General features: G+C 40.9%; 1 protein-coding gene across 5 annotated transcripts in view; it reads right to left on the minus strand.

Moving 5' to 3' along the window:
- Slc44a1 (solute carrier family 44 member 1) overlaps nucleotides 1-27,082 on the minus strand; it is a 181,304-nt gene that overhangs the window by 136,737 nt on the left and 17,485 nt on the right. The gene's annotated exons all lie outside the window — the stretch shown is intronic.

Consider the following 27,082-nt stretch of genomic DNA (forward strand, 5'->3'; position numbering starts at 1 on the left):
ACGCATATGAGAATATATGAGAATATGCTTTCTCTATGTTCTCTTTTAGGAAGAAAGCCCATCAAATGAATTCTTCTTAAAAGGTAGACTTGTCAAAGTTAAATACAATTCAAGAAGGAAATACTTTTTTTTCCTAGACAGACCTGAGCAACTCCTAAGCTACTATTCTTGGATTTTCACTGTGTTCCTAGAAAATGAAAATGTTTCTAGTTCAAACAGAGAGGTTCCTAACTAGAGGAATAGAGACATTCTGAACATTAATTTGCAAAGTATTCACTCTAATTCCAATTCATTTTTTTTCTTAGTGCATCAGTCTTAGGTCAGTTCTCACACGCTTTTCAATCAAACTGCAACAAAATTAACTCTCCTGAACTCTCTAAGGAGCAAACATCCCTAAATCTCACACCCTGTCCTGAAAATGGAGCAGAAAAGGGAAGGAGAAGGCAGTCTCAAAAAAGCCAGGAGGCCTCACACAGGAACTATAGGGCAACTGTGGAGAGCTGGGGGCAGGAGGGAGAGAGCACACCAACAGACTGTCCAGGACCAAACGGTCAGCCCTGACAACATATATGCAAGTGACAGTATATGGACTAAGTAGGGTATATTTAGAAATATATGGACATACATATATGCATGCAATAGCAACTACTGAAAAGGACACCATGAATTTGAAGGATGTCAGGAATGGGTATGTGGAAGGGTTTGTAGAGACTAAAGAAAAAAGGTTATATTGTAATCTAAAAAAAAAAAAAAAAAAAAAATAGAGAGTAAAGCTCCCTGCAAGAAGCAGATGGAGGCCTTCAGTGGTTCCACCTGAGCAATCCAGGAAGAGCTAGCTGTCAGTGGGAAGGGCCCTAGCAGAAAGCAATGGAGATAGACCAGTCCTCTAGTCTAACAGAACTTGAGATTATACTCAAGCTTAGTTCTTCTAAACAACCGTTTTAAACTAAATATCCTTTGATGAAAGCTCCAGATTCTTCTCTTAAAATATATACATATATTTACATGATTTTCTTAAGAATCCAGAGTTCAAGGTTAAGAAGCTCACATTAAAATAGCTGCCTACTGCTGGGCAGTGGTGACACACACCTTTATCCCAGCACTTGGGAGGCAGAGGCAGGCGGATTTCTGAGTTTGAGGCCAGCCGGGTCTATAGAGTGAGTTCCAGGACAGCCACGGCTACAGAGAAACCCTGTCTCAGGAAAAAAAAAAAAAAAAATAGCTGCCTACGAGGACCCGAGTCCGAGTCCAAGCACCCATGTGGTTGCTCACAACCATCTGTAACTCCAGTTCCCAAAAAGTCAACACTTTCTTCTGACTTCCATGGGCATGTGGTACACATACATACATACATGTAAGTATTCATATACATAAAACAAATAAATCTTTTTTTAAAAAAGATTAGCCGCCTCTGAGATGGAAAGAAGGATCATTTGGTAAAGTGCCTGTGTACAAACGTAAGGACCTCTGTTTGACTGTGAGCACACATGTAAAAAGTCAGGTGTGCTGGAGTGCACCTGTAGTAGCTCTAGTGGGGACACACCGAGACAGGAGGACCTTTAGCACTTGCCATCGGCAAGTCTTGTGAATTGGGGAGGATCGGATTCAGTACGTCTGTCTCTCTGAAAATAAGATGGAGGGTCCAATGGACAAAAGTTCCTGCCACACCATGTGCTGAATTCAATTCAAACCCCAGGATCCACATGAGACAAGAGAACTGACCCCCTCAAGTTCTTCTCTGACCTCTATCTGCATACTGTATGTAGCACATGCACATAAAAGGAAGGGTGTGAGTGTGTGTGTGTGTGAGTGTGTGTGTGTGTTTGTGTGTAGTCAAGAGTGATTGAGGAAGACATCAGATGGTAATCTCTGACCTTCACATGCACACAAACACCACACACACCATATGCCATATACAACCAACTAAATAATAATTGCCTAGCAACAATGAAGGCAGAGAACTTGAGCTACAACCATTTCTTCTGATGCCTAAGGTACTAAAGACAAATGTCTCCTTATGCCTTACACTGTTCAACTGTTACAACAAAAATACTGTTAGCTTGTTCCCAGACACCCACACAACAAAACAAAAGAACACTAGTTAGTCATGGAAAAAACCCTCATCCGAGGACTCTAACGAGGGGTGGGACCCAGGAATGAGTAGGCAGCTTCCTCCAGAGGAGTGCAGCATTGTGGCATTAACAGATGGGGACTCCTCTCTTCGGACTGTGTCATTAACTAGCTGACTTCAGATAAATTGCTTCAACTCCTTGAGTAGCAGGGAAAAAGAGAGACTGGAGCATCTTTTAGGTCTCTTCCAACTTTACAAACTGAGATCAGGGTTGTACTTTTGTGCAAACTGTTGGTTGGGATGACAAGAAAAACAACTATAAAATAACAACACTATTCTTACTTCGTTCAAATGCCTGAATTGCAGTCTGTACTTGGGGAGACAGCTGCTCACTGTGTGAATAAAGAATGTTTCTTTGTATTAAATCATTTCAATCTTGAATAGTGTCCACTGCAGGAAAATTACTCACGGACACAGTATTTGGAGACCTCCAAAACCCATCATATTCACCCCATAGTAACTCACAAAGCAATAGCTCTACTGGAAAACAATATTATTTGTTTGTCTTAAACCCAATGCATGGGGGGGACAGAGCCTCAGACTGATATTGTTTCTTCATCTGAAACCATTTTCAGATCAACACTCAGTCTGTTTCTGCTGGAGCTTCCATCTACAACATAAAGCCAGAGGACCTTCAGTATGACAAGACAAATACAAAGACTCAACACTGCAAAAGTTCGAGCTGTTGTGAGCCACTGCTGTGCCAAACACACAACAAGTCTCTACTGAATATAAGGGGGAAGGATGGGAGTTACAAAGAAAATGATGACAGAATCCAGAGCGAAGGGAAACACAAAAGGGCAGCTGGGTCACATACTGTTCCAACGGAGACATCCCAGAAGAGGATAGCAGGCTTCATGGCAATATCTGTCACTCAAAAGCACTGGATTCTTGGTTATTTTTATCACACATCAATATTCGCTTTTCAGTTTAACACCCTCCTAGTTATTAAACTCTTTGTTTACAATGTGACCTTTTTTCATAAAAGGTGTAAGAATATTAAACTCTCTTTCCCCTTTAGCTATATTAAAATATCAGTCTAATGGCAGCATATCTCATTCTGGCTGTCATTTATAATGCTATCAATGATGGTTTCTTATTAAGTAGGAATTCTTATACCTAAAGCTTTACACACACTTGTCTTGCTGATGTAGGTAACATCCTTGCTCCAAAGATGAACAAACTTGGGCTCCGAAATTAAATAAGCAACCTAAGGTTGCTTGCTCAGAGTTGTGCAGCCAGTATTTCACTTCCAAGCCCATGACTCCCAAGTCAACTCCAGTAAGACTGCTAAATCCTCCTATTAGCAGTCAGTAAGTAGCATTAGCGATTCTTCACATTACAAATACTCAGAAACCAGGCTGATAACGTTAACGTCCTGTAAATGCAGAGAACCTGAGTGCGGCATATATTATGAGCCATGAAATTTCTCAAGCGAGCCAAGAAGCCCAACAGTTGAAAAATTTTAATGATTTTTTTTAACAGATGTAACCAAGTGACAACTGGATTTAATGCTATCTGTTTCTTCCAATTAGCATCTCGTACAGACCCAGAAAATGTGCTGCGGGCGCACTTTTAAAACGTGAGTTTTATTCTTTCATCAGATTCTACAGGAGATTAATACAGACTGTCGATAGATGTTAGGTCTTTCTCCTCTCACAAAATCTCACCACTTAGGAACTAAACAGAAGCAAGTAACCATGTGGAGTCGCCCTTTAATGAGTGGCTGAGACCGGGAGGGAGAGAGAAAAGGTCTCAGCAAAGACTCCAACTGTACCCATGACCTCTTTCAATCCTCAAAACACTCCTGTCAGTATTGTACAGTCTCCACCTTTTTATTATTTAGGAAAGGAAATGGAGGCTGAGGGAAAGCTTTGCTGAAACCTGAGTTCTCAAACTCTAGCAGAGAGATAACAATACAAAGAAATTCTCCAGGAAATGCTGGATATTTAAAAAATAAAAAATAAAAATCTGAAATAAGTGCAGCCGGGCCTGGCTGTAAGTAAATATGGCCAAGGAAGTGATGGATAACGTCAAGGTTCCCAACACAGACAGAAAAACCTTCCGACTCCGAGATCAGAAGCACACCATTCAAAGGGTCTGATGAAGATGGCATGCTCTAACAGACACAGAGCAGGAACCAAAAGGAAGATGGGAGGAAAGAGAGGAAGTATTTGAAGACATAGTAACTGAAAAGTTTCCAAAAATAACAAAAGAAATTAAAGGACAGATCTAAGGAATCAGAAATTTATGCCAAGTAAGACAAACGTAGCATGCAAACGCACACACGCATGCGTGTACATGCGCACACACAAATACTACATAAAATGTGTATATGTTCTCCTGTGCCAGACCACAGATGCCATTCATCATATTATTTATGTTCTCATATCCTTAAAGCTAGGTAAGGACAAGACTTGGCATCTTTACATTCCTACACATTACATTGCATGAGTATCTAACATTTTAGTTTCTGCAATAACTCTTACAAACAAAGTTATAAATAACTGTACGACAGACCCTACCTTCACCCCAAACTCTAAAAGCTGAACCAATCACCTCCCAAGAAGCTCATGAGCTCTTTGAAGGATATGAATTTTCTTTAGGACATCAACTTGCACAAAGATTTAACTTTCAATATTATCTCAGAAAAACGTATTCGGTGAACTTATTTGTAGCTAACACCAACATACAGAAATGTTGCCAAGTGCTGAACCGTAACTAGTTAACTAGTTAGAGTCAGGAATGCCTGGAGCCTCAGCTGCAGCAGGGCAGGCCACCGCCAAGGGAGAGTAGATACAAGTCTACTTCATAGAATTAGACAGAGCAAAAAGGATTAAGAAGCTATAAAAAGATCAGACTGGAAAGGCAACAATCTGGATTTAAAAGCACCAACTAGGTCTCAAATATGGAAAAAGAAGAGGGGTGAACTCTCTGCATGAAAAAGACCCAGGTAACAGCTAAAGACAAAGACCGAATGTCCTCTGTCCCCTGTTTGTATTGTGTCTACTGTGTGTAAACTTTAGCCTAATTAGGACAGACATGAAAAGCTTCCCCAAAGATTCCTATAGCAATATAATAACATATCATGCCAGGCTCTGAAACTCCCTTTATAAAGGGCCATGTTTCTATAAGCATGGTTTCAAATAATAGCAAATACACCACCAAAAGGTCAGCTAACCTGTGTTTGACCGTGTGATAATATCCTCCACATTTTGATGGTTCCTCAACAGCACTGAACACTACACAGAGTGTCTGTGATTCAGAGACAGGTTAGACACCTCCTGCCCTTACTGAGCTGTCGGTTAGTGGGAAAGACATAAACTAAGCACCGTGACACAGTACACAGTGCCAACATAGAGGGGTATACGAGCTGCTACAGAACCACAGACAGGGAGCCACTGAGAAAAGGTTCTGAGCCCTGAAGGAATCACCTGGCAAACTTCTGCAGCTTACATGCTGACGCAAACCCTGAAATGATCCCTCAGTGTCTACAACGGAATGTGTCATGCGCCTCCAAACACACTAAAAATTCTTGCAAGCTATGACAGAGAACCATCTACTGCCAAGTAGGAATTTTATTTCCACTCACAAATGTTTAGTAGAAAACAAATGGAAACACAAACTTGGCTATCTCTCAGATTTTTTTTATATGCTTATAGGTTTTTGTCTTCATTTAGGAAGAGATACTAGAAATGAGGAAAAATAGCTTCTGTTTTCTTAACCTGTAGCAAAGGACTGTATTTACCACGCTTCCTGAACAGTATTTTTGTGTACTTGTCACTGGTGAGATACCTATTAACCCTGAGTTAAGTACTGGCTGGTCATATATATATCAAGGGTTGCTACAACCTGGAACTGAGCCAGGGAGCTGTTTTCTTCAGCACTGAATGCAACCAGCCCAGAGGATAAAGCACGCCAGCTGAGGTTAATCCTGCAAGCAAATACAAGACAAACCAAAGGCAGGAGGTGTTCAAACGTCCATCAACCAAAACAAAGTACCAAAACTTTGGAACTGAAGCAGAATCTGGTTTATCCATGTAATAGTTAGTAATCAATACATGTTTCCATGTGCGTAGGTCGGCGATAAGGTGCATGAAGCTGGCAGACTAGGGCAGCACAGAACCTGAAGCCAGAATGAAATGACAAGCACACAAAAGTCACCCATCCTGTCTGCTGCTTAAACCTTTACAGCACATATCCGCTGTTGCCACCTTTCCCAGATTACAGTGAAAACCAATAATGCCTATGAATGTCAATGCTAGTTTTGATATGCCTTTCAAGTGGCATAGATCCCTGGGCTATTGGGATAATTTGCAACTTTTTTTAAATTTTAACATGAGCATCAGCTCTTATTTCCTGGCTTAAACAAGCCATTTCCAAGATGGTCTGATAGTTCCACAGCTCTGCTCAGCTCCCACAATCCCAGCTGCCCCTTGGTACATCCCTAAAACACACTGGATATGTCCATCTCAGAGGTTACTGCTACACAGGAAATGTGTGTGACTCAGGCTCTTATGTGGCAATACTAGCCTACCCATGAGGGCTTAATTTGGTTCTTGTCAATCTGACTTACACAAAAGCCTCTAGTATTAAAGACAAAGAATTGTGTACTCAGATTCTCCCAAAGCTCCCTCCCAAGGACATACTGCATCATTAAATCCCCCAAGATGCTTTTATTTGCACAGAGTAGTAACAAAAGAATAAAAGAACTGATGTGCATCGTTTTGGCAGTTCTCAATAGGATGAGCAGGCGTGATGAAGTCGGGAGGAATAAAACATGGAGGCTTTCAGCTTGGGTTCACCGCACCTGCAAATAAAATCTCATAATAGGATTTCTGAAAGACACTGCCTGTCCTGTGGGTAAGCTCGGTCAAAGACCTGGGGTGGGTAACTACTCACATTTACCTTAAGGAAATATGTTTCATCAGCTAAGCCTGGCGGTGGCAATTTATATTGTGAAGGTGAAAAACCAAAGCCTGATTTTTAACAGGCAGTTAAAGGTAATAAGATACACTGAGTGGATACGGACATCTGTATCTAACTACTTTTCTTAGTTCATGAACTTTACGCTAAGTCAGAAGCACTCAACTGTCTAAGGAAAGGCAACTTAGTTAGTTTCTGAGCTGTGTGTAGTGACAGAAAGGTCCCAGGGAGGTATGTCACCAATGCCGTCATGATACCTCCAATTCCTCTAACATAAAGAACCATGGGTCTGCTATTTGCCCTCTTGGCGAGTATCCTTGCATGTGACACTTGCTCGACAGACACCAGGTTAATGCTTTCTCCCACACTGCTACCCACACCTTCTGCCTCTAATCCTTGAGCAGTCTCATCACCAGCATCTCTTTCCTTCCTTTCAAGCAGTCTGAAGCAATGTTTGAAAAGTAAAATTAATCTCCTAAAATTATATTATGGGATCCATTTGATTCCTATCACATCCTACAGATGTTAAAACTTCTTTAATAGCTAATGGTGTCTAGGATGAATAGACAGAACCAAACATCTCCCAGGTTCTCAACTTTCCTAAAGCTGTGACCCATTAATACAGTTCCTCATGTTGTAGTGACCCCCAACCATAAATTATTTATGTTGCTACTTCATAACTGTAATGTTGCTACTGTTATGAACTGTATTGTAAATATCGTGTGTTTTCTAATGGTCTTAGGTGACCCAGAGGGGTCGCAGCCCACAGGTTGAGAACCACTGGTATGGCTCATCTCCAGACTACTACTAATCAATTTCCTGGGTAGTCATGCTAGCCTATAACTTTTCAAAAATCCTTTCATGGGTGATTTAAAAAAAAAAAAAATTCTTATTCCAAATGTGCTTCCCATCTATAATGGAAATGTTTTGTGAAGCTCCAGTAACCTATGAGAGGCAACATAAAGATTGCATAATCATAAGAAAGCATGTAGGTGTAGGTGACTCTGAGTAAATTTATGACTTAAGTTAAAATTAGGCATTTAGCCAAGGAAGCTATTTTCAGTCTGCAGTAGCCATGGATAGAAATGCATCTCAGCTCCATGACTAGGATGTAAACAGGCATCACATCTTTCCCATACTGGAAAAAAAAATTAGGAACCCTTCAAATGTAAGCTAGGCTCCTTTCCTTTATCTTGCTTTGACCACACTGTGAGTATTACCACCACAGTAATTACTAGCCTATATAATTATTTCCTGGTATGAGTTTCTGGAGGGTAAGAACAACATGTCTGTTTAAAACAGAAGTCAGCCATATATATGTGTGTGTGTGTGTGTGTGTGTGTGTGTGTGTGTGTGTGTGTGTGTACATATATACATTCTCCCCCACCCCTGCCAAAAAACATGCAAGTCTAAAACAACATGTACAGAATCTTCTCTTAGGCAACTGAAGAATCTGGATTGATTTTTCCTGTCTCACAGTCTAACTGGGGGCCAGGACTTCTTGGTTTTTTTTTTTTACTGCTATACCCTCATGGGTGGAGGAAAGCCTGTTACATTGTAGGTTCTGAGTAATTACTTAATGAATGAATCAACAAGGCTCCGCCTCTTAACCACTGGATGAGATGCTGTGGGGCAAACAGGCTGGCTGCCTCTCCTGCGGTAGATAATCCCCACTGTACCACAGGTTGGCTCCTTTTCCTACAGCTGTATTTCTCAGATGTTCATTAATGGTTATATCAAAAAATAAAGTCTATATTTTTGTAAATAGTGGTAAATAAAGTCTAGATGATTTTTTAATTTTTTTAATTTTATGTATTTTGCCTGAGTATATGACTATGCACCATGTGTGTGCCTGGTGCTCAGAGACCAGAAAAAGGCACCAGATCCCCTGAACTAGTTACAGATAGTTAAGAACCATCAGGTAGGTGCTAGGAATCAAATCCAGGTCATCTGGAAAAGCAAGCAGTGCTCTTAACTGCTGAGCCATCTCTTCAGTCCCCCTAAATCTAGGTTTTGCAGACAACTTATAGTGAGACTCTCCAAAAATTATTGAGTCACAAATGTTGGAAACTAGGATAAAAACAACACAACCTTACTCACCATATTTCTTTAAAAAGATATTATTAGGGTGTTATTGGTATAAGAAAGACAGAAAAAAAGAAAGAGAGAGAGAGAAAGAAAGACAGACAGAAAGAAAAAAAGAAAGAAAGAAAGAAAGCAAGCAAGCAAGCAAGCAGGCAGGCAGGCTTCAGACCCCCTGGTGCTGGAGTTCCAGGTGGTTATGAGTGATCCAATACGGGTTCTGGGGACTAAACCTGGGTCCTCAGTAAGGACAGTGGCCACTCCTAACTGCTGAACCACCTGTCTAGCCATGTCTCACTATATTTTTAAAAACCATGGGTACAAGAGCTGTGGTTAGGTAGATACTTCTCCTGAAAAACATTTGCACCAAAGGCTGGCAACATTGTTTAAAGCAATGTTAAAACAGTAATATGAATTGGTTAGTCACTTTCAGAAAGTAATTTGGCAATATACTTCAAGAACCCAATGAAATAATCTACAACAGCATAACAGCTGCACATAATATGTTCAGCGCAGTGTTATATTATGAAAAATAATTAGAAATTAGCTAGACAATAGAAAACTGTTAAATATGAAAATGGCATATTAAGCAATCATAAAAATAATTAAGAAAACTGCATAGTAATATAAAGATGATTATGATAAAGGTTGCATAAAAAATGGGATGAATTCAATCTATACTCTGGTTTGGGAGCTATGTAAAACAATACATGCAAATATGAAAGTCCTGAAAGGGGAGGGGACTAAATCTGACTTATAATGTATTTTCTATCTCGAGTTTCATTAATGCCATTTAATTATGGAAGAAAAAAAAGGAGAATATTGGCTCCCATTTCTCCAGATTAATTTTTTTCTACTTTCTTGGTATAAAAGTCAACTACAAAGGGACACAACATCAAAACCATCAGAAAGAAATGTTTAAGTTAATCTACCTGACACTGAAGACTGATTGGAACACTTCAAAGTTCATTAGAAAGCTTCATGCTAAAAATAGCCTGGGCAGAAGCAAGACTCTTCCTGGAGAATGCAGGGCTGAGATGTGAGGAGAGAGAGTTGGTCAGCGAGGGAAAGGAGCCCCACACTGCTCAAACCCTACCTCCTCTTCCCCATGGCTGTGGGGAGTGAGCCGGCCTCCCTATTCCTCAGACAAGGGTAGATCCGTTTGGTGGGACTTTCAAGCTTCTAGCAGAACTAAGCTCTACATCACTCCTGATGTCCTTTCTCAATGCAGTGTGGGAAACTCCCCTAGGAGGCATCAAAGGAAGGGAACTCCCACATATACTCATCCCAAACACCGTGAGTCGTTCCCATGATGCAACATCAAGTCAAAATCAGGCTTGCAAAGCCAAGAAGAGATAAATGAGTGTACAGCTGTTCAGACAACTGTGGTCAAGAGGCAACAGAACAGTGGCTTTCAAGTGACATGCAACGTGGGAGCTGACCGCTCTCTGCACCTTATGCCCCATCCATCCATACTGCCTTAATACATGTATTAACATGCCTATGTACTGTCATACAAACTTATACATTGCAGCTAGTATCAGTGAATATACTCCATATGCCAAGTATTTCTTTCTAATAACTCGTTTAATCTGCACAACAAACTCATAAGGTCGATGATTTCCTGTTTCACTGATGAAGGACGGGGTGTTAAGTAATACGCTTATTTACCACAGTAAATTCTACAATACTGCAAAGTGAGTATTTGGGCTCCAGACCCATAGCCATTCTGTTCAGTTAAGCAAACAAACTATGGCTACTCTACCCAATGACACTGTGGAATACCCTATGTGGAAATGGGGGGGGGGGGGCAGGGAAATGAAAGATATAAAAATTATAGGAAAAAAAATCTCAATCACATTTTATGTTTAGCTCTTTTATTATAAAAAAAATTATAGATTCTAACCATGAAAACATATTGAAGCATTTTGTTTTTTGATTTCATAGGTAATTCTCAAATGTCCAAATAATTACTCTTGGTATTTGAAGAAAACACCACAGTGGTATTTCAGTCTCTTGTTTCCTTCTAGCCATCTGCAGCATCTACTCTGTAAAGTGTCTGCACTGCAGGAAGAGCAAAGGCACACAGTCATTCTTTGCCATTAAGAAACCCTATAGCAGGGTCTAGAGGGATGGGCCAGTACCTAACACACTGCTCTTACAGAGTACCTGGGTTCAATTCCTAACACCCACAAGGTGGTTCACAACCTCTGTAACACCAGTACTAAGGAATCCAACACGCTCTTCTGGCCCCTGCTCTCTTCTGGCCTCCAAAGGCATCAGGCAAGCATGTGGTACACACAAAGACTTACAGGCAGACAGAATACAGGTGGGGGCACCCCCTTGTAGAAGTAGGAGGGGGGATGGGCTAGGAGGTTCCTGGGTGGTGGGGGGAATGGGGTGAGGGGATAAAATCTGAAATGTAAACATAATATCCAATAAAAAATATGAAAAAAAATCATCATTAAGATTTAAAAAGTCATCTATTTGTCTATATAACATCACCACAAGACAGTGCATCTTCATGGATCTATGTTTAATAATAATAGCTTGAGACAACAATTTAATATTTTCAGAGAGTGTATAAGTCAAATTACAAAAATTTGCTTTTAGTGTCCTCAATTTTTTGATAATGGTGTGAATACTTGAGGACTTATATTTAATCAATTATGGTAAGTAGATGTTACTCATTTTTGATTTTAGAAAATTAAAATATGTATATGTGATTTGACACCTTTTAGGCTTTCTAGTTACAATTACTTTAACAAGAAAAACAATCTAAAGTACAATTAGTTAATTGCCTATATTATCTTTTTATACTTGGTGTTCCACATCATATTAAAATAAACAAAACTGACTGTTGCAGTCAGACATTTGAGGTGTTCTGTTCAAAATTTGGTATTACCCATGTTACTGGAATTCCTTGTAATCCTCAAAAACAAGGTATTGTAAAACAGATATTGTGGAACTTTAAAATAATGTCTTCATGACTCTCTGGGTGTGTGAGAAGCGGCTGCTGGCACTTTTGCCCTCGTTTTACTAAGAACTCTAAAAAATTGGCTTTTAATACAAAAGAGGAAGAGTTACACCCCCAAAAGGAGTCTCCCAGAAATCCGCTCCATCATGCCTTGTTATTCTCAATCTTCTAAATCTGGATGCTCATGGCAAACCTGCTGCTGATTGCCACAGTTATGTGGAAGGAGCATCTTATTCTTAAATGGAAATGTCCTGGACCCAGTTTTCATATGGGGCCGAGGACTGATAGGCCTGTTTGATACCAAAGAAGGCACAGCTAAATGGCTGCGAGAAAGATTAATGAAATAAATAGATACCCCCACAAAGACAGGCCTAATTATAAATAAGATAAATAACAATTTATATCCAGGGAAGAGAAATCTCCCTGAGATTTCCCTTCTTTTTCCTTTCCAGTTAAAAATGAATCAACAGTGTGTTTGCTGTTGGAAGTTCTAATCCTGATGCTGGCCTCCGGACTTACACTATCCAGACCTTCAAGGGGCCAGTGACAAGGACATCAAACAGCTAGAGACTGACATCACTAATCTGAAGAAATCCCTCGTTTTGCTGTCTGAATTGATCTCCAAAAGATGCAAAGGACTTTATTGGACTTGATTTACTCTTTTACAATAGAAAAAATTGTGTACAGCTCTAGACTGTGCACAGTCCTTAAAGAAGAATGTTGCTTTTACATAGACAAGACAGGGATGGTTAAAGAGAATATGAAAAAGGTCAGAGAAGGTCTTGAGAGAAGACAGAGAGAGAAAGAGAAAGATGAGAGCTGATACAAGAATTGGTTTTCAACCTCTTCATGGTTGTCAACCCTACTTCCTACAATTTTGAGACCATTAATTGGGTTACTCCTGCTTATTTCCTTTGGTCCCTGGGCCTTAAATAGGCTTACTAAATTTGTGAAACAAGAGACAGATGATTTGATAGCAAAACCTATTCAGGTACATTATCATAAGTTAGCTATGGAGGACCACGAGACTCAAGACAAGGTTGTTACTCTATCCAGAGTGTTCCCAAAACACATCTCCACTCAATCTAAAAGAAGGGACTCCCACCCCTAGATTAAGCAGAGAGGGGCCAGCCAGAACCCCCTCTGACTGGCGATCTAAATTCTTGCTTAGGCTGTGAGGCTAAGCGCTGCAAGGGAATATACAGATTAAAAATATCTTTCTGGGTCCCCTGAGGGACAAGCCTGACTGCATAGGAGTTGATGTCAAAAGTATCCCCTCTCCAGGAAAAAGACATCGGGATGGGTATGGCTCTCACACCTCACTAAACAATGACAGGAGGACCAGAGCCATTACAAGGTCCCCTTTAATTACTGGAGGTCAGACCTCTATCCCCACCTTTGCAAAATTAGAATCGCCATGGTCCTTTTATACTTAAAGAAGGCGGGAGATGTCAGGGGCATCTCTGGCTATACACTAAAGGCCTGGAATCAGTCATAGGCCTGAAGACAGCATAGGCTTAACATGCATGCCTTCGAGCACAGTCTTGGTCTCTGTGTAAAAACCTTGAAACGGATGGCTAGAAGCTATTGTAAACAAGCAGCTTTGGAGGACAGTTGCTCTAGCCATAGACCTTGTAGATAAGTAACCTCAATGGATTATAATTATAATTATTATTATTATTATTATTCCTAACTTAGATAGGGACAAGTGAATCACAGGTGGAGTCAGAGTGACCTGTCCCCTGAAGCTTCACCCAGCTGATACTCTGTTCTGGAAGATATCTGTATTCCCCCTAAAAACACTTATGCTCCTGCATCATCCCCTTCTCCCATGTCCTGCCATTTTGTGTATATAACCCCTGTGTGGAAAAGTAAAATTTGCAATCTGATCAGCCTATAGACAGGTCACCATTCTTTTTGCCTGTATCCCCCCCCACTCTCTTTCAGGTGATCTCCCCGGACCCCTGTTTAATGTCCTGCTGGACAACATATCATATAAAATTAATTACACTTTTTTAGATCCACACAAATGTTCGATGAGGGCTCATATACAATGTGGCCCACCTCAGCTACGGAGTATCTGTCCCAAAGAAATGAAAGAAGCTGTGATACAGGACACAACGTGGGCAAACCTTGAAAACACTCTGTGAAGGAACCCAGACATCTGTGTGACATAGGCAGAATAGATAAATCTCCAGTTCGCAAGTAGCACAGCGCTTGCCCAGGGCTGAGTGGGAGTTTAGAAAAATGGGAGAGGAGACCTAAGTGGGGTTCTGTTAGCCGGGGAACAGTTGGTGCAAGTGTTCTAAAACTGATTAAGGTGCTGATTCACAGAACTACGAGGAAGTAATAAAACCCACCCAGCAGTAAATTTTAGATGAGAAGACTATACAGTCAGTGGGTTTTTTTCAGTAAAGAGTTACACGTAGAACAGAATGTCCCCAGAGCCAACATGTGAAGTCCTGATTCCATGTGAACTTGAGGGAGCATTCCTCGTGCAGCTACCATGTCAGGTAGATAAACACAGAAGTGCCTCATGGGAGTGCTAATGAAATCTGATGAATAGCCTTTCCCTTCAAAGATGTATTTTAATTTCCATGTATGAATCTTTGTGTGGGTTTGTACATGTGCCGGAGCCCAGGGGGGCACTGAGACATCAGGTCCCCTTGGCACTGGAGGGAGGAGGCCATTGTGAGTCACTTGACACTGGGTGCTGGGAACGGCACTCAGGTCTTCAACAAGAGCACTGCATGCTCTTAACCACTGAGCCACCTTTAACAGCTCCTATGTGGTTTGGTTGGGTTGCTTTGGGTTTTTTAAAAATCCTAAGTTAATAGATTTATCAGCTAAAGTGTTGATTTTCTTAGAACCATCCAATCTCTTTGTAGGTACTACAAAAGGGGGAAAAATGACAAAGTTACAAAGAACTTAAAAGATAGATCCATGTAGGGTTAGAAATATCATCTTAAAGTGACCGAAAACCACTCGATGTTCCATAGCAAAACTGAATGGTGGTTAAACAGCTATAGAAAATTGGACTGGGCAGAGAAAATGGACCAGGCAGGGCCATACATATTTACAGAGAACCTCAGAGGCGCCAGAGCAGTACTTAGTCAGGTATACTGACAATTAAACCTAGATGTTGCCCTGCCAAACTGTCTTGGGGCAGGGGTGCCTGGGCAGAGACATATGCCTATTGCTGACTAGACAGTAAGACCACTGAGGTGACCCGGCCTGTGCTCTGAGTCACCCAGCCTACTCCCCTTTATTTGATTTCATATAGTCAGGCAGCCTTCTTCCTGTCCTCTGGCTGCCCCCTAAGTTGACAAGCAGTGTATGTAACAAAACCTGAGGGCTTCTGAAAAATGAAACTATAGAATACACGTTACTATAGACACAGTGACTACAGGTGCTGAGTGAGAGAGTAAGTTATTAACCTCATTCTTTCATGAGGTGGGGTCATGAAGGACTTCATTTGATTGGGTTTTATTTAAAACACTATTTACCAATTAAACGTAAATAATTCTAAGCTGGGAGGTACCATCACATGCCTTTAGTCCTAGCACTCGGGAGCCAGAGGTGAGTGGATCCATTTGAGTTCAAGGCCAGGCTGGTTTACAGAGGGAGTTTCTGAACAGCCAGGGCTATCCAGGGCTACCCTGTGATGGGAAAGTAAACAAAACAAAAAGAGACAAACAAACAAAAACAACACTATTTATCAATTAAAAGTAAATAATTCTGATCCAGATGGTAGTGACGTATGCCTTTAATCCTAGAATTTGGGAGGCAGAGGCAGGTGGATTTCTGAATTAGAGGCCAGCCTGGTCTACAGAGTGAGTTGCAGGTCAGCCAGTGCTACAGAAACCCTGGGGGGAAGGAGGGTAGATTAAATAATTCTTAAATTTGGCTTTGTCTTCACACTGGCCTTACAGATTTTTCTAGTCAGCAGTTAGTTAAGTCTTTAATAAATTAGCCTTCAGGACAGACACATGGACTTTCTGATGTTTGCATATGCTGACAGACAGATGCATACTTACTGTATTAGTAAAAACATGAGTCTTAAATGCCCAGGGCTTGGTGAATTGGTAAGTCAGTGATACTTGGTCAAGCCTGTTGACAGCCTTCGGTGCCTTCCATGATAAACCTGAAGCTCTATGTATGGCCAGGAAGCATGTGTCCCAGGACAGCTATGAATGAATCGCAGCACAAAGGTGTAAGCTTACTTAAACATTATGACGTCTTTATGTGTATGGCTATCTATTTGTTACTTAATTGTGCAGCCCTCAGACGTGAACCTTATGTTTGACAATGGCGTCTTTAATACCAAAAGGCAGGACATGCCTGCCTGAAGGAAGAGGCTACTGCAGATGGCTTCTGTGCAGCTGCTAGAGAATCTGGTACCTGTACAGAGACAGTTTCTCCATCATCAACATCCAACACACAACCTTGCCCTTAAAGACGGAAGCCTGAGAACACAGGAGTGCACTCTGAATCTATTTACACTGCTATCCTCTTCCTACGCATGCTCAAAGTCAGGGTGAAGGTACTAAAGGGCACCCTGACTTTGAACAACACTTCATCACCAGACAACCAGCTAGCCTCCAGCTACCCAAAGGATGACTAGTCGGTCAAGGGACTATCAGATGTGAGGGTGACACATTATCCCAAAACCTTTAAGTCCCCTTTAGGGTTAAAAATCGAACTACCAAGACTCAAGAGCCAACAGATGACTCAAGGCGAAGAACACAACAAAGGAAACTCTAAGATTGCACACCAGTATGAGAAGACAATTCAGTCCCTCCTAGCTCTGAGAGCCAATGATCTCAGCTGCAGTGAATGCTTCCAGGAGAACACATGCTCACATCACAAGCTCCACAATACAAACCAGCTAGAGAACTGTAAAGTGATTAAAAGCATGCCCAGAAGAAAAGTCTAGAAATTCCCAAGTAAGTGAGGAGGAACACCGAGTCATCAAATTAACAGCCCTGTAAGTGACAGCCACTAATCCTGTTATTAAGGGACTGAGGGGTGGGAGCAACAGATCAAACTAGAGTAAATAAGTGCTTTAACAATACAAGCAGCTGCCTGTCTCCACAACTAGTCATTAAAATGCTCCACCCATAAGAAGTCATTTTTGATTCTCACCAAAACGAGAAAGTCTCAGGCACTGACAGACGTTGACTAGTATGATACACTATTGTGGAAACCACCCCTGCGGGGGTGCAGTCAGGCCTCTCTATGTCCATTACAAATCCTGTTCCATTTAAAGACCTATCTCCATTAGTCCCTTAAAAGCAACTATCAAAGTAATGATATCCTGGAACAGCCATTAAACAACTACAGGGCTTCTAACAGTATCACACCCAGCTTGCAAATAAATTCTATAGAAACCCAACTGAATCCTACTTCCCACAATGGAAGATAAACTCAGGGAAAAGGGAAAAAAACACAACAACAACAAAACAGAAGAAACAAACAAAAAACCAGCCAGGCTGTGGTGGCACACTAGGCAGAGACAGGCAGATCTCTGAGTTCAAGGCCAGCCTGGTCTACAGAGTAAGTTCCAGGACAGCCAGGGCTACACAGAGAAACCCTGACCCAAAAACAATCTTGCCTCCATGACCTAAGTGTTGGAGTAACAGGTATGAGTCACCACATCTGACAGTTTGGGTTTTTTAATTCCTTTGGACAAACCCCAACAGCTGCATCCTGTGACTCACTTTACCATCCAATTTGTTACGTATAAATAAAAGTTCTGCATAGTCAAAGCAGTCTGACTTCAGATCCTCCCTCACTGCTTCTAAGTCCCTTGGCTATTTGGTATTGTCTCTACCTGTTATCTATTTCATAGGATTCACTATGATTCACATTATAAGTTATCCAAAGCCTTTAACTAAATCTAATAACAAATGGTTTGTTGATTCACAATGTTTCCTTTTATAAACAACTTCTTACTTAACTACACATGTAGACTGCTGTCTGCCATGGAGCTTATTAATAACTGTAGTTGATTTTGTTTCCTAATTCATCTCTTGCAGTCATTCCTCTTGTTTTTGGCTTTATGGCTTACTGCATTAATTAATCTTCTAGAACAACGTTAATGGTGATAATAAACCCAGTATAGATAACTAATGTCAACTAAGTCCTCATTGTCAAATACATTAACTTGCCTAACAAGTGGGTCTTCTTAAAAATGTATCCATGGGTTTTATTTAAATATTTTAATTTTTTATATTTAATGTGTATGAGTGTTTGTGAGACTATATGTCTGTATACCATGTGCTTGCCCTGCCTGCAGAGATCAACAGAGAGCACAAGCTCCCCTGGGACTGGAATTCCAGACAGTTATGAGTTGCTCGGAACTGCAATGTCCTCTGAAAGAGCAGCCAGTGTTCTCAACTGCTGAGCCACTTCCAACTCCAACACAATACTATTTGTATGTGACTTCTTTAAAAAATGGCTTTTAAAGCAGATGTTGGGTTCTTTTTTTTCCCATTTGTTTTGTTTTTGAGATATCAAGTCATTCATGACCCAGAATAGCCTTGAGGTTTAAAAAAATAGCCGCGGGCAGCCTTGAACTTGGGAGTTCTTCTGCCTCAGCCTCCTAAGTGCTAGACTTAGGAACATACTCTAGTATACCTCTCTTCACACTATGAAACTGGTGTTATGGTGTTTCTTGCTAAATGTCCACATATCTTCACGTGCAGTATCAGGAGTAAAACCTAGGGCTGCAATGTTCGCTAGACCAGTGTGTTAGAACTGAACATCTGAGTCCCTGAGTAAGTATCTATTTTAACAAGAATAACAAAGATAGCAAAGAGGCAGATCCTAGCTACAGGTCAGATCTAAGAAACAGCGAGGGCAGCTGCACAGTCTGCTCTGCCAGTGTTCTGGCCTCATACACGACTGGCATCAGCATGATGTCATAAGGTCACACTGGCTCCCAGGAGATTTTCCCAGCATGCTGAGGTAAGTTGTTTCACTATTATTAAAGAGAAAGCCTTGGCAAGAGAAGACAACCCGGGGTTGGAGGATGGCTGAGATTCTACAGAAGTAGCTTACTGTAGCCTACATGGTGACCAGTTCAGTGGCTTCAGAGCACGGACTTCTTTTAACTGTGGGCTGCAGATACAGGTGAAGATGCCCAGGCCTTCCTCCCTGTGTGAACTAACAAGGCTATGCACTAGATCAGCCCTTTGCCTCTTATGAAATGGTATCAGAAGCAAGACTTCCTTCTCAAAGGACATGGGATCCCATGATGTGAGATGACACAGACCTTCCCCAGTGATAAACAAGTGAGATAAATTAGATAAACTAGATAAACAAGTGAGACTCTTGATGCCTGTTTATTCATTCTTATTTGTAGCATTTACTGGACTTTGTTTAAGCTTTCTTGGTTTAGTGTTCTATCCTAACTTTATTTTCCCATCAGCCCTATTGTTTCCAGTCAGTGCCTGAGTCTGCCCATATGGAGTTATTCCAGGCTTCCCTACATAGTATGGCAGCAGAAACATTTGAATCCCTCACAGAACAAATTTGGATTGATGCCATCTACTGTTTACTACAGGGTACTCTGATATTAGATAGATAGACAGACAGACAGACAGACAGACAGAATGAGAATGAGATACAACATTAGAAGGCCCATAGTCATTACAAATTCAAACACTTTAAAATTTCAGTCTTTATAAAAATATTTATTTTCATATGTGTGTATACCAGGATCATGCAGGTACCTGTGGAAGCCAGAGACAGCCTTAGAGCCCTTGGAGCTAGAGTTAGAGGGGGCTATGAGACACCCAGTGTGGCTACAGAGTCCTCTGTAAGCAGTCACAGCTCTCAACTACTGAGACACCTCTCCAGCCATGAAAGATGATGTTTTTATATGATGTAAAGCATCCTAGGTCCCTGATACCCGCTACCTATGACCTCAAGCTGTCCAGCCACTGTGATACTCTTAATGCCCTTTCTCCCTCTTGAATGTAGTTCTGTCTCTTCAATTTTGACTTACTGTCCTTCCTTTCCTGGCTATCAACCTAGTTTGTCTCTTCATTTCAGGGAGGCTTTTCCTGAACACCCTTCACACATGGCAGGCAGGCAGGCAGGCAGGCAGACACACACACACACACACACACACACACACACACACACACACACACACACCACCGTCACCTCTCACCCTCTTTCATACCTCACTTTTTCCCATACAGTACAGATCTTTGTCAGCTAAACTACAGGATCTTACCTAGTCATGGATCCTTCTAGTCTGGAAGAGCATCTTGGTATTCTGTGTTGTATCCCAGCATGTAAAATAGTTCCTAGCACATGAAAATGCTCAATTTCTACTCACTGAATGAATGAATCAGGCTCACTGTATGAGATGATGAAAGAATTGACAGCTTAAGACTGTGCCTCTTGAGGCTGTCACCTTAATCACCACAAATGCAGCAAGAATCTGGAAGAAGATGAAGCATAGAAGTGGGCTTTATTTTACTGCAGACCTACAGCTAAGTTGTGAAAACTTGTTCAAGAGATTTATAGAGCTGCTTCTGCAGATCAAGGACACTTGGAATTGTAGGGCTTTGAGTGGCTGGACTTGTCTGACCCCCTGGCGACTCACTCACAAGATTGTTCTTCCATGATATGACAAGACATCTGAACACACTACATTGAAGCTGCTGAAGGTGGGGGACCAAGGCCAAAGCAGAGCTCGGATTCCCACTGGACACGTAAACAAGCAACTGGAGATTGTACTTCCCACCTCCAACTGGAGACTGTACTAACCAGCCCCTTGACCCAGTGGATTCTCAGAATTTAAGAACAAAAGCTTTCCCAAAAGTCAGTTTCTAAAGGCCACTAATTTTTACAAAAACTATCACACTCTTACTGTTTGTATGTGCCTCTGAGGCACAACCCTTAGGGACAGGCCTGAATTACCCAGCACTTATCACAGTGGTAGTACTTGAATTTTCATGAACAAATACAAGAGCTGAAAGCAAAACCGGCCCAACACAAAGTTGATATCCATGACACTCTGAAGACGAATCACAAGCTTAGTGGTATCCTAAAGCATCTGACTGCACTCAGCTTCACAACACATTTATAATCCCGGACACGGCAACAGAGATAAGACTAGAGGCTGACACCACCAGAGGTTAAGCCAAAGTTATGGTAAAACAAGGTAAGCTTGGCTGATAACCCACCCTACAGCTGCAGATGATGGTTATTCCTTCAAACGACACTTTGTTACTCTACAGCTGCAGACGATGGTTGCTCCTTCAAAGGACACTTTGTCACGACTGGGCTAGTCTTTGCATGGGAGAGGAAGCAGCTGGACTTTGTGCTTTAGTAGAAGACAAGTTTATTAAATTACTTTCTAAGTTGATTATTTAGTCATTTTGAAATCATAATATCACAAATCTGTTTTGGTTGTTATTAAGAAATCAAACATCTGCATGGTGACTTGCCCTTTTAACTCTAACTTTCAGGAAGCCAGGGCCAAGAGATCCTGAATGAGGTCAGCCTGGGCTACACTGCGAATTCCAGGTCAGTCATGTCAACAGCAGAATGCCAATATTAATTTCTTAGTTTTAGTAAATACTCCAGCAATGATTTTAAGATACTAGATGGACGATACACACAGGAACACTGTGTGTGCTAACTTTTTCTCAGTATAGATTCAATTATTTGAAAGTGAAAGTTAAAATAGGATTCTAATCCTAAAGCCAAAATAAAATTTCAAAGGTAAAGCATTAAAGAAAAGCCCGTATCACAAAAATCGATGTCATTTAAACTCTTTAATCCAGATTAAAGAACACAGAAAACAGGGTTTCTCAATATGTGAACTGCCAAAAACAGATATATCTGAAAAACAAAATCTTCCACTTCTCTGTCTCAAGAAAATATAGATCTACTGACGCATAAATACAGGAAAGCTGCCTCAAAATTACAACAACAATTACATACACATAGACTTCCAGTTAGAAAAAGCCTTGTCTTAAACGAAATAATGGGTGTGGAGGACTTCTAAATTTGGAAGACATTGTTTTTTTTTTTTATTAAAACATTTTTAATGAATTTATTCTTACTATTACTGGTGAGGGGCACACCCAAGTCTTGGTGTGACGGTCAGAAGACCATGTTCATGAGTCCAAGGGACTCTGTGAAGCAGGTGCTTTTATTCAAAGCCATTTCACCAGCACTGCTTTGCATTGCTCTGTCTTGAAACAGGGTCTCACTTAACTCATAGTGCCTTGGAACTCACTGTTTAGCCAAAGCTGACCTCAAATTCAGGGTAATCCTCCTGCCTCAGCCTCCCAAGTGCTAGAAGCTACCATACTAGGCTCTAAAAGGAAGTTAAAGTGTATAGTAGTTATCTCTACTTGGTAGAAGTGAGTAACTGTTTTGTTTTTTCAAACATAATAAGGAGTATATAAAGATTTTATAATCTGATTAAGAAAATTAATATGGAGCTGTGTCTGGAGCTGAGAGAACAGGAGGCTACTTCTGCTCATGCAAGTTTTCACAGTCCTGCTCCATCTCCATCCCCACCTCCTGCACCTACATGGACTCTGAATAGTTCTCCCCTATCCACTGCATCATTGGCCAGAGCCCTGACCCCTCCATTCATCTCTGCTCTAGTTTCCCTTCAGTTATTTAATTTCCCTGAGATCAGCCTACAATACATCACATCTGCTGAAATAAAATTAAACTGAACCGGCAAAACTCTAATGACTCCCTGACTGTTTGAAGAAGAGGAAGCAGCATCTTGCAAGAGAAAGGATGTACTGAAGCCACTAATTCTCATCTACTTTTCAAAGTAGAGGCCACTACTCAGCACAGTCAAAAGACTAAATCTTCCACAAACTCAATAGCTGCTCTCAAGCTCCCTGGGTTCCTTCCTCATTAATAAAATTATGTTGACTCACACTTCCTGGGCGTTTAATGTCCTAGGTACAACGCTAAAGGACTCACATGCAGTTGGTTTGTTATTTTTTAAGTCTTCTACGGAATCATTAGGGTTATGCGTATCAAATAAAGAAATGTCAGAAACACTGGCTAATCCCCAGGATTTCTTGACTAGTGAGTAATGTGAGCTCCATTCTCTGAAGTCAAAACCCTAAATATAATCTTCCTTCTGATGTCAATCCTTCTGACAAGTCTCAGAAAGATGATGACTTCGAGTACCATCCCAACTCCTCCCAGCGGAGACAAGCATCTCTTCCATGGGCCCATGGGACTCGGTCATTTCATTCTTTTGCTCCCGTTTCATTCTCCCTCACACATAAATGACAAACATATATCTGTGTTACTATTATGTTTAAGCACTTTAAGTTATTGGCACACACAACCTGGACCTATGATGACACCTTCTGGACTGATGGGCAGCGAGTGAAGCTCTCTCAGGAAAGACCTCATGTTGAGAGAAAAACGGACTGATTCTTAACTTTCCTGGTTGGTAGGAAAAAGTGTGAGGTAGACATGCAGAGAGTTTCTGCATTTACCATGGCATGGTACAAAAAGCATCGTTTGAAGCTTGGCAAACCTGTTAGTCAGTCCTGGCTCTACTACAAAGAGGCACAGGACCTGAGGGGAAGTCATTTAGCCTGTGTGTGTCTTGATTTCCTTACCATAACAAACACACAGAAAATATACAGTCCTGCAAACAGCAAAGGATATCTGGTAAGCAAGAAAGTACTATGTCCACTATGAGGGAACCCAAAGTGCACCAAAGCATGCCATACAGCTGCATATTATTACATCCTAGGCAGGAGAACTGGTTTTATGATCAGTGTGGACTACAGATAAAAGTTTCCTGAGAGGAAAGGATATGTGCTGACTCATCCGAACACTGTTTGGATAGAATGAAGAAACCTTCTAAATAAGGACATCATAATTAAAAGCAGCGAGGCTGGTGAGCAGATGCTTTTCTGAAAAAGCCACCATGCCCTGAGAATGGTCCTTTCTTAGTTAAAAAAAAAAAAAAATCAGAATTGTAAAATGACGGCAAAATCCAGAGGGAATTTTAAATACAATGCTGAAAGAGAAGAATGATAAATTGCTAAACAAAATAGAAGTAATTACGAGGACGCTCACACTGCTTCATTGGGAAGTCAGTGTCTCTAATGAGGGATGAAGGGTTTGCCGAAGCAGTTCTTTCTGAAACAGCCTTGACTGTCATTAAGCCATTGCTGGTGTTCCTCCTCCAGCAGGCTTTCAGTATGAGACCACACAGTTAGGTAGGGACAGAAGTAGTAACTGGAATTAGCCATTGTCATGTGGCTATGGAGACATGGACAAAAAGCTGGACACCACAGGACTGAGGGTTTTACACAACTTTAAAAATACTGTCTGGTCCCTAGGGAGCTTTCAAAACCAGAAAAATAGCTTGGTATTATTATTTCTCAGAACAACAAAAATAGTCACATGCTCCTAAAGAAAACAAAACAAAACAAAATCAGTAATTGCAGAGCAACACCCAAAGTGGTGAGCAGACTACAGGGACACATATGATGGTGTGACTACCAAGCTCTGTGACTGCAGATAAAGTCAGGCATTTACTAACCATGGACTCCAAGCTTCGAGATCCCTGCTGCAGTGAATGATCACTCTGACACAATTGTCCACAAATCACCTACCATGAAATGGCACATGAGCCCAGCAATGTAGTTCACATATAGACTCTTTGTCCAAACCAGCAGGTACCTATTCAATCAGAATTGGGAACCCAAGAAAGGAAAAGCACAGCTCACATGCATTAATAAGAGCAAGACAAAGCCCATTCATCTCCACAGTGTGCATCAACTGGATTAAAAACTAAGCAGTAATGTATTTTAGTAACTCTTACTCGAGTCAAAATGAACTCACACCCTAAGCACAATCAGACAACAGTAATAGTGTATGACAAACAGGAGATCCCCTTTGAGAATGGCAATGTCACTGTTGACTCTGGGTACATAGCTCAGTGAGAGTATATGCTGTGCATGTCTGAAACCCTGGGCTCAACTTCCAGAATCTCAAAGGAAATATAAAAGAGGCCCTTTGACAACGTCACTGTTGAAAATATAAGAAAATCAAACCATCTTGAGTCATTCTGGTGTACAAGGTTGTGGGACCGCTGACTTTTGTAACCTACTCACAGGCGTGGACTACCAGCAATCCTAGAGCTCTGCACTTGTTTCCTCTGAACAGATGGGGAAGACCCATTTGACATTTTTCCCCCAATTAGCCAGTAAGCCATTCATCAATCTTAAGTGGAACTCATGGCACTTAAAAAATAATGAAATAACAAAAATTGGCACTACAATTCCAGCTCATTTGTTTACTAAGTAATCTTGGCTCTTTAACCTCCAAAAATGAAATAACACATAAAATATTGAGAAAAAAACTGGAATGAAGATCAGTGGTACAGTTCTTGTTTTGCATGTGTAAGACCCTACGTTTGAGTTCTCCAAACCATACACACACACACACACACACACACACAACTTCCAATCTGCAATCTTACTCACATATTAGCAACATATAAGAATAAAACATGAGCTGGAGACCTAGTTCAGCAGTTATGAATACTTACTCTTGTAGAGGAGCTGGGTTCAGTTCTCAGCACCCACATCAGACAGCTCACAATCACCCATAATTCCAGCTCCAGGAAATCTGAAGGCAACTACATGAACATGGTGCACATAAACACACACACACACATACTCACATACCCATGCGCATGCACGCACACATGCTATTTTAAAAAGAAACCTTGTATCAAAAAATTAAGAAAAAAGTGCAAGTCATTAAAAATTTTGCTGCGTAAGAATAAATCTGAGCAAAAGAATAGATAAACAAGAGCCAGGAAAGAATCCAATACTATCAACTCAGTAAATCAACAAATCTTTAAGACAAATAGGGAATAAATTAGTATATATTCTTCAATAACAGCTCTAAATAAAAACACCCATAACTTTCTACCTAAGATATATTCAGGCCGAATGAATTAAAAACTATAATCTAACTGACGGCTCTTTATACACACACACAAACAGGGGAGGGGGATATCCAAGAAAAAGGTATCTCAAAACACATGTTATGATTATCTTCCTACTCGGCAATTTAATGCAAAATTGGCCAAAAAGAGATAAAAGCCACATAGTAACAGAAGAAATAGCCCATAAAGACGTGGTGGTGCATGCTTATCCTTACTGTTCTGAAGGCTGGGTAGGATAGTAAGTTCAAGGCCAGCCTAGATTACATAGTGAATGCTTCTAAATACATATATACCAAATGTTAACATTATTGCACATAAAGAGACAGGCAGGTCCAGAAACTATAGTGGGTGACTTCATTATTTTCAATATATCACTCTAATAAGGGAAATGTAAACATCAAAAAAAAAAAAAAAAAAAAAAAAAAAAAAAAAAAAAAAAAAAAAAACCTTAAGCAGAAAGAGCCTTAAAACTGGAACTTAGATAATTCAGTTAGTCAACTAGGTAAACACTGAGAAACCAATTAGTCATGTGTGCAAAGAAACCCAAGCAAAGAGCAGAACAAGACAACATTTACCCCCAAGGACAACAAATCATCAAATACTCCATGATTCAGCTGAGAGCATTTAGTTCGTCATGATGTAAGCACTGAACATTAATCCAAAGTCATGACACTGAGCAGAACAAGTGTGCCCACAGGAAGGGTGTGCACAGTGGATAGTGTTGAAAGCTCAGTCTTCATCACCCAGAGCAGAAACTGATGCTGAGCATGGAAGAAGGAGGGGCCATCCATCGTACATGCATGCTAAAGATAGAGAAAAGAGAAAGAACTGACCCAAAAGACTCAGAATGGTGGCCTCGGGACAGCAGAAGATGGAGGAAGAGAGGCTACTTTTCTTGTTTTAAATGACAGGCACTTAGAGAAATGGCTCAGCAGACAAGAGCACGTAGCAGATAACCTGAGTTCCGTTCCGGCACCCACATCAG

Source organism: Arvicanthis niloticus, chromosome 5 (assembly GCF_011762505.2).
Source record: "Arvicanthis niloticus isolate mArvNil1 chromosome 5, mArvNil1.pat.X, whole genome shotgun sequence".
Taxonomy (NCBI): Eukaryota; Metazoa; Chordata; class Mammalia; order Rodentia; family Muridae; genus Arvicanthis; species Arvicanthis niloticus.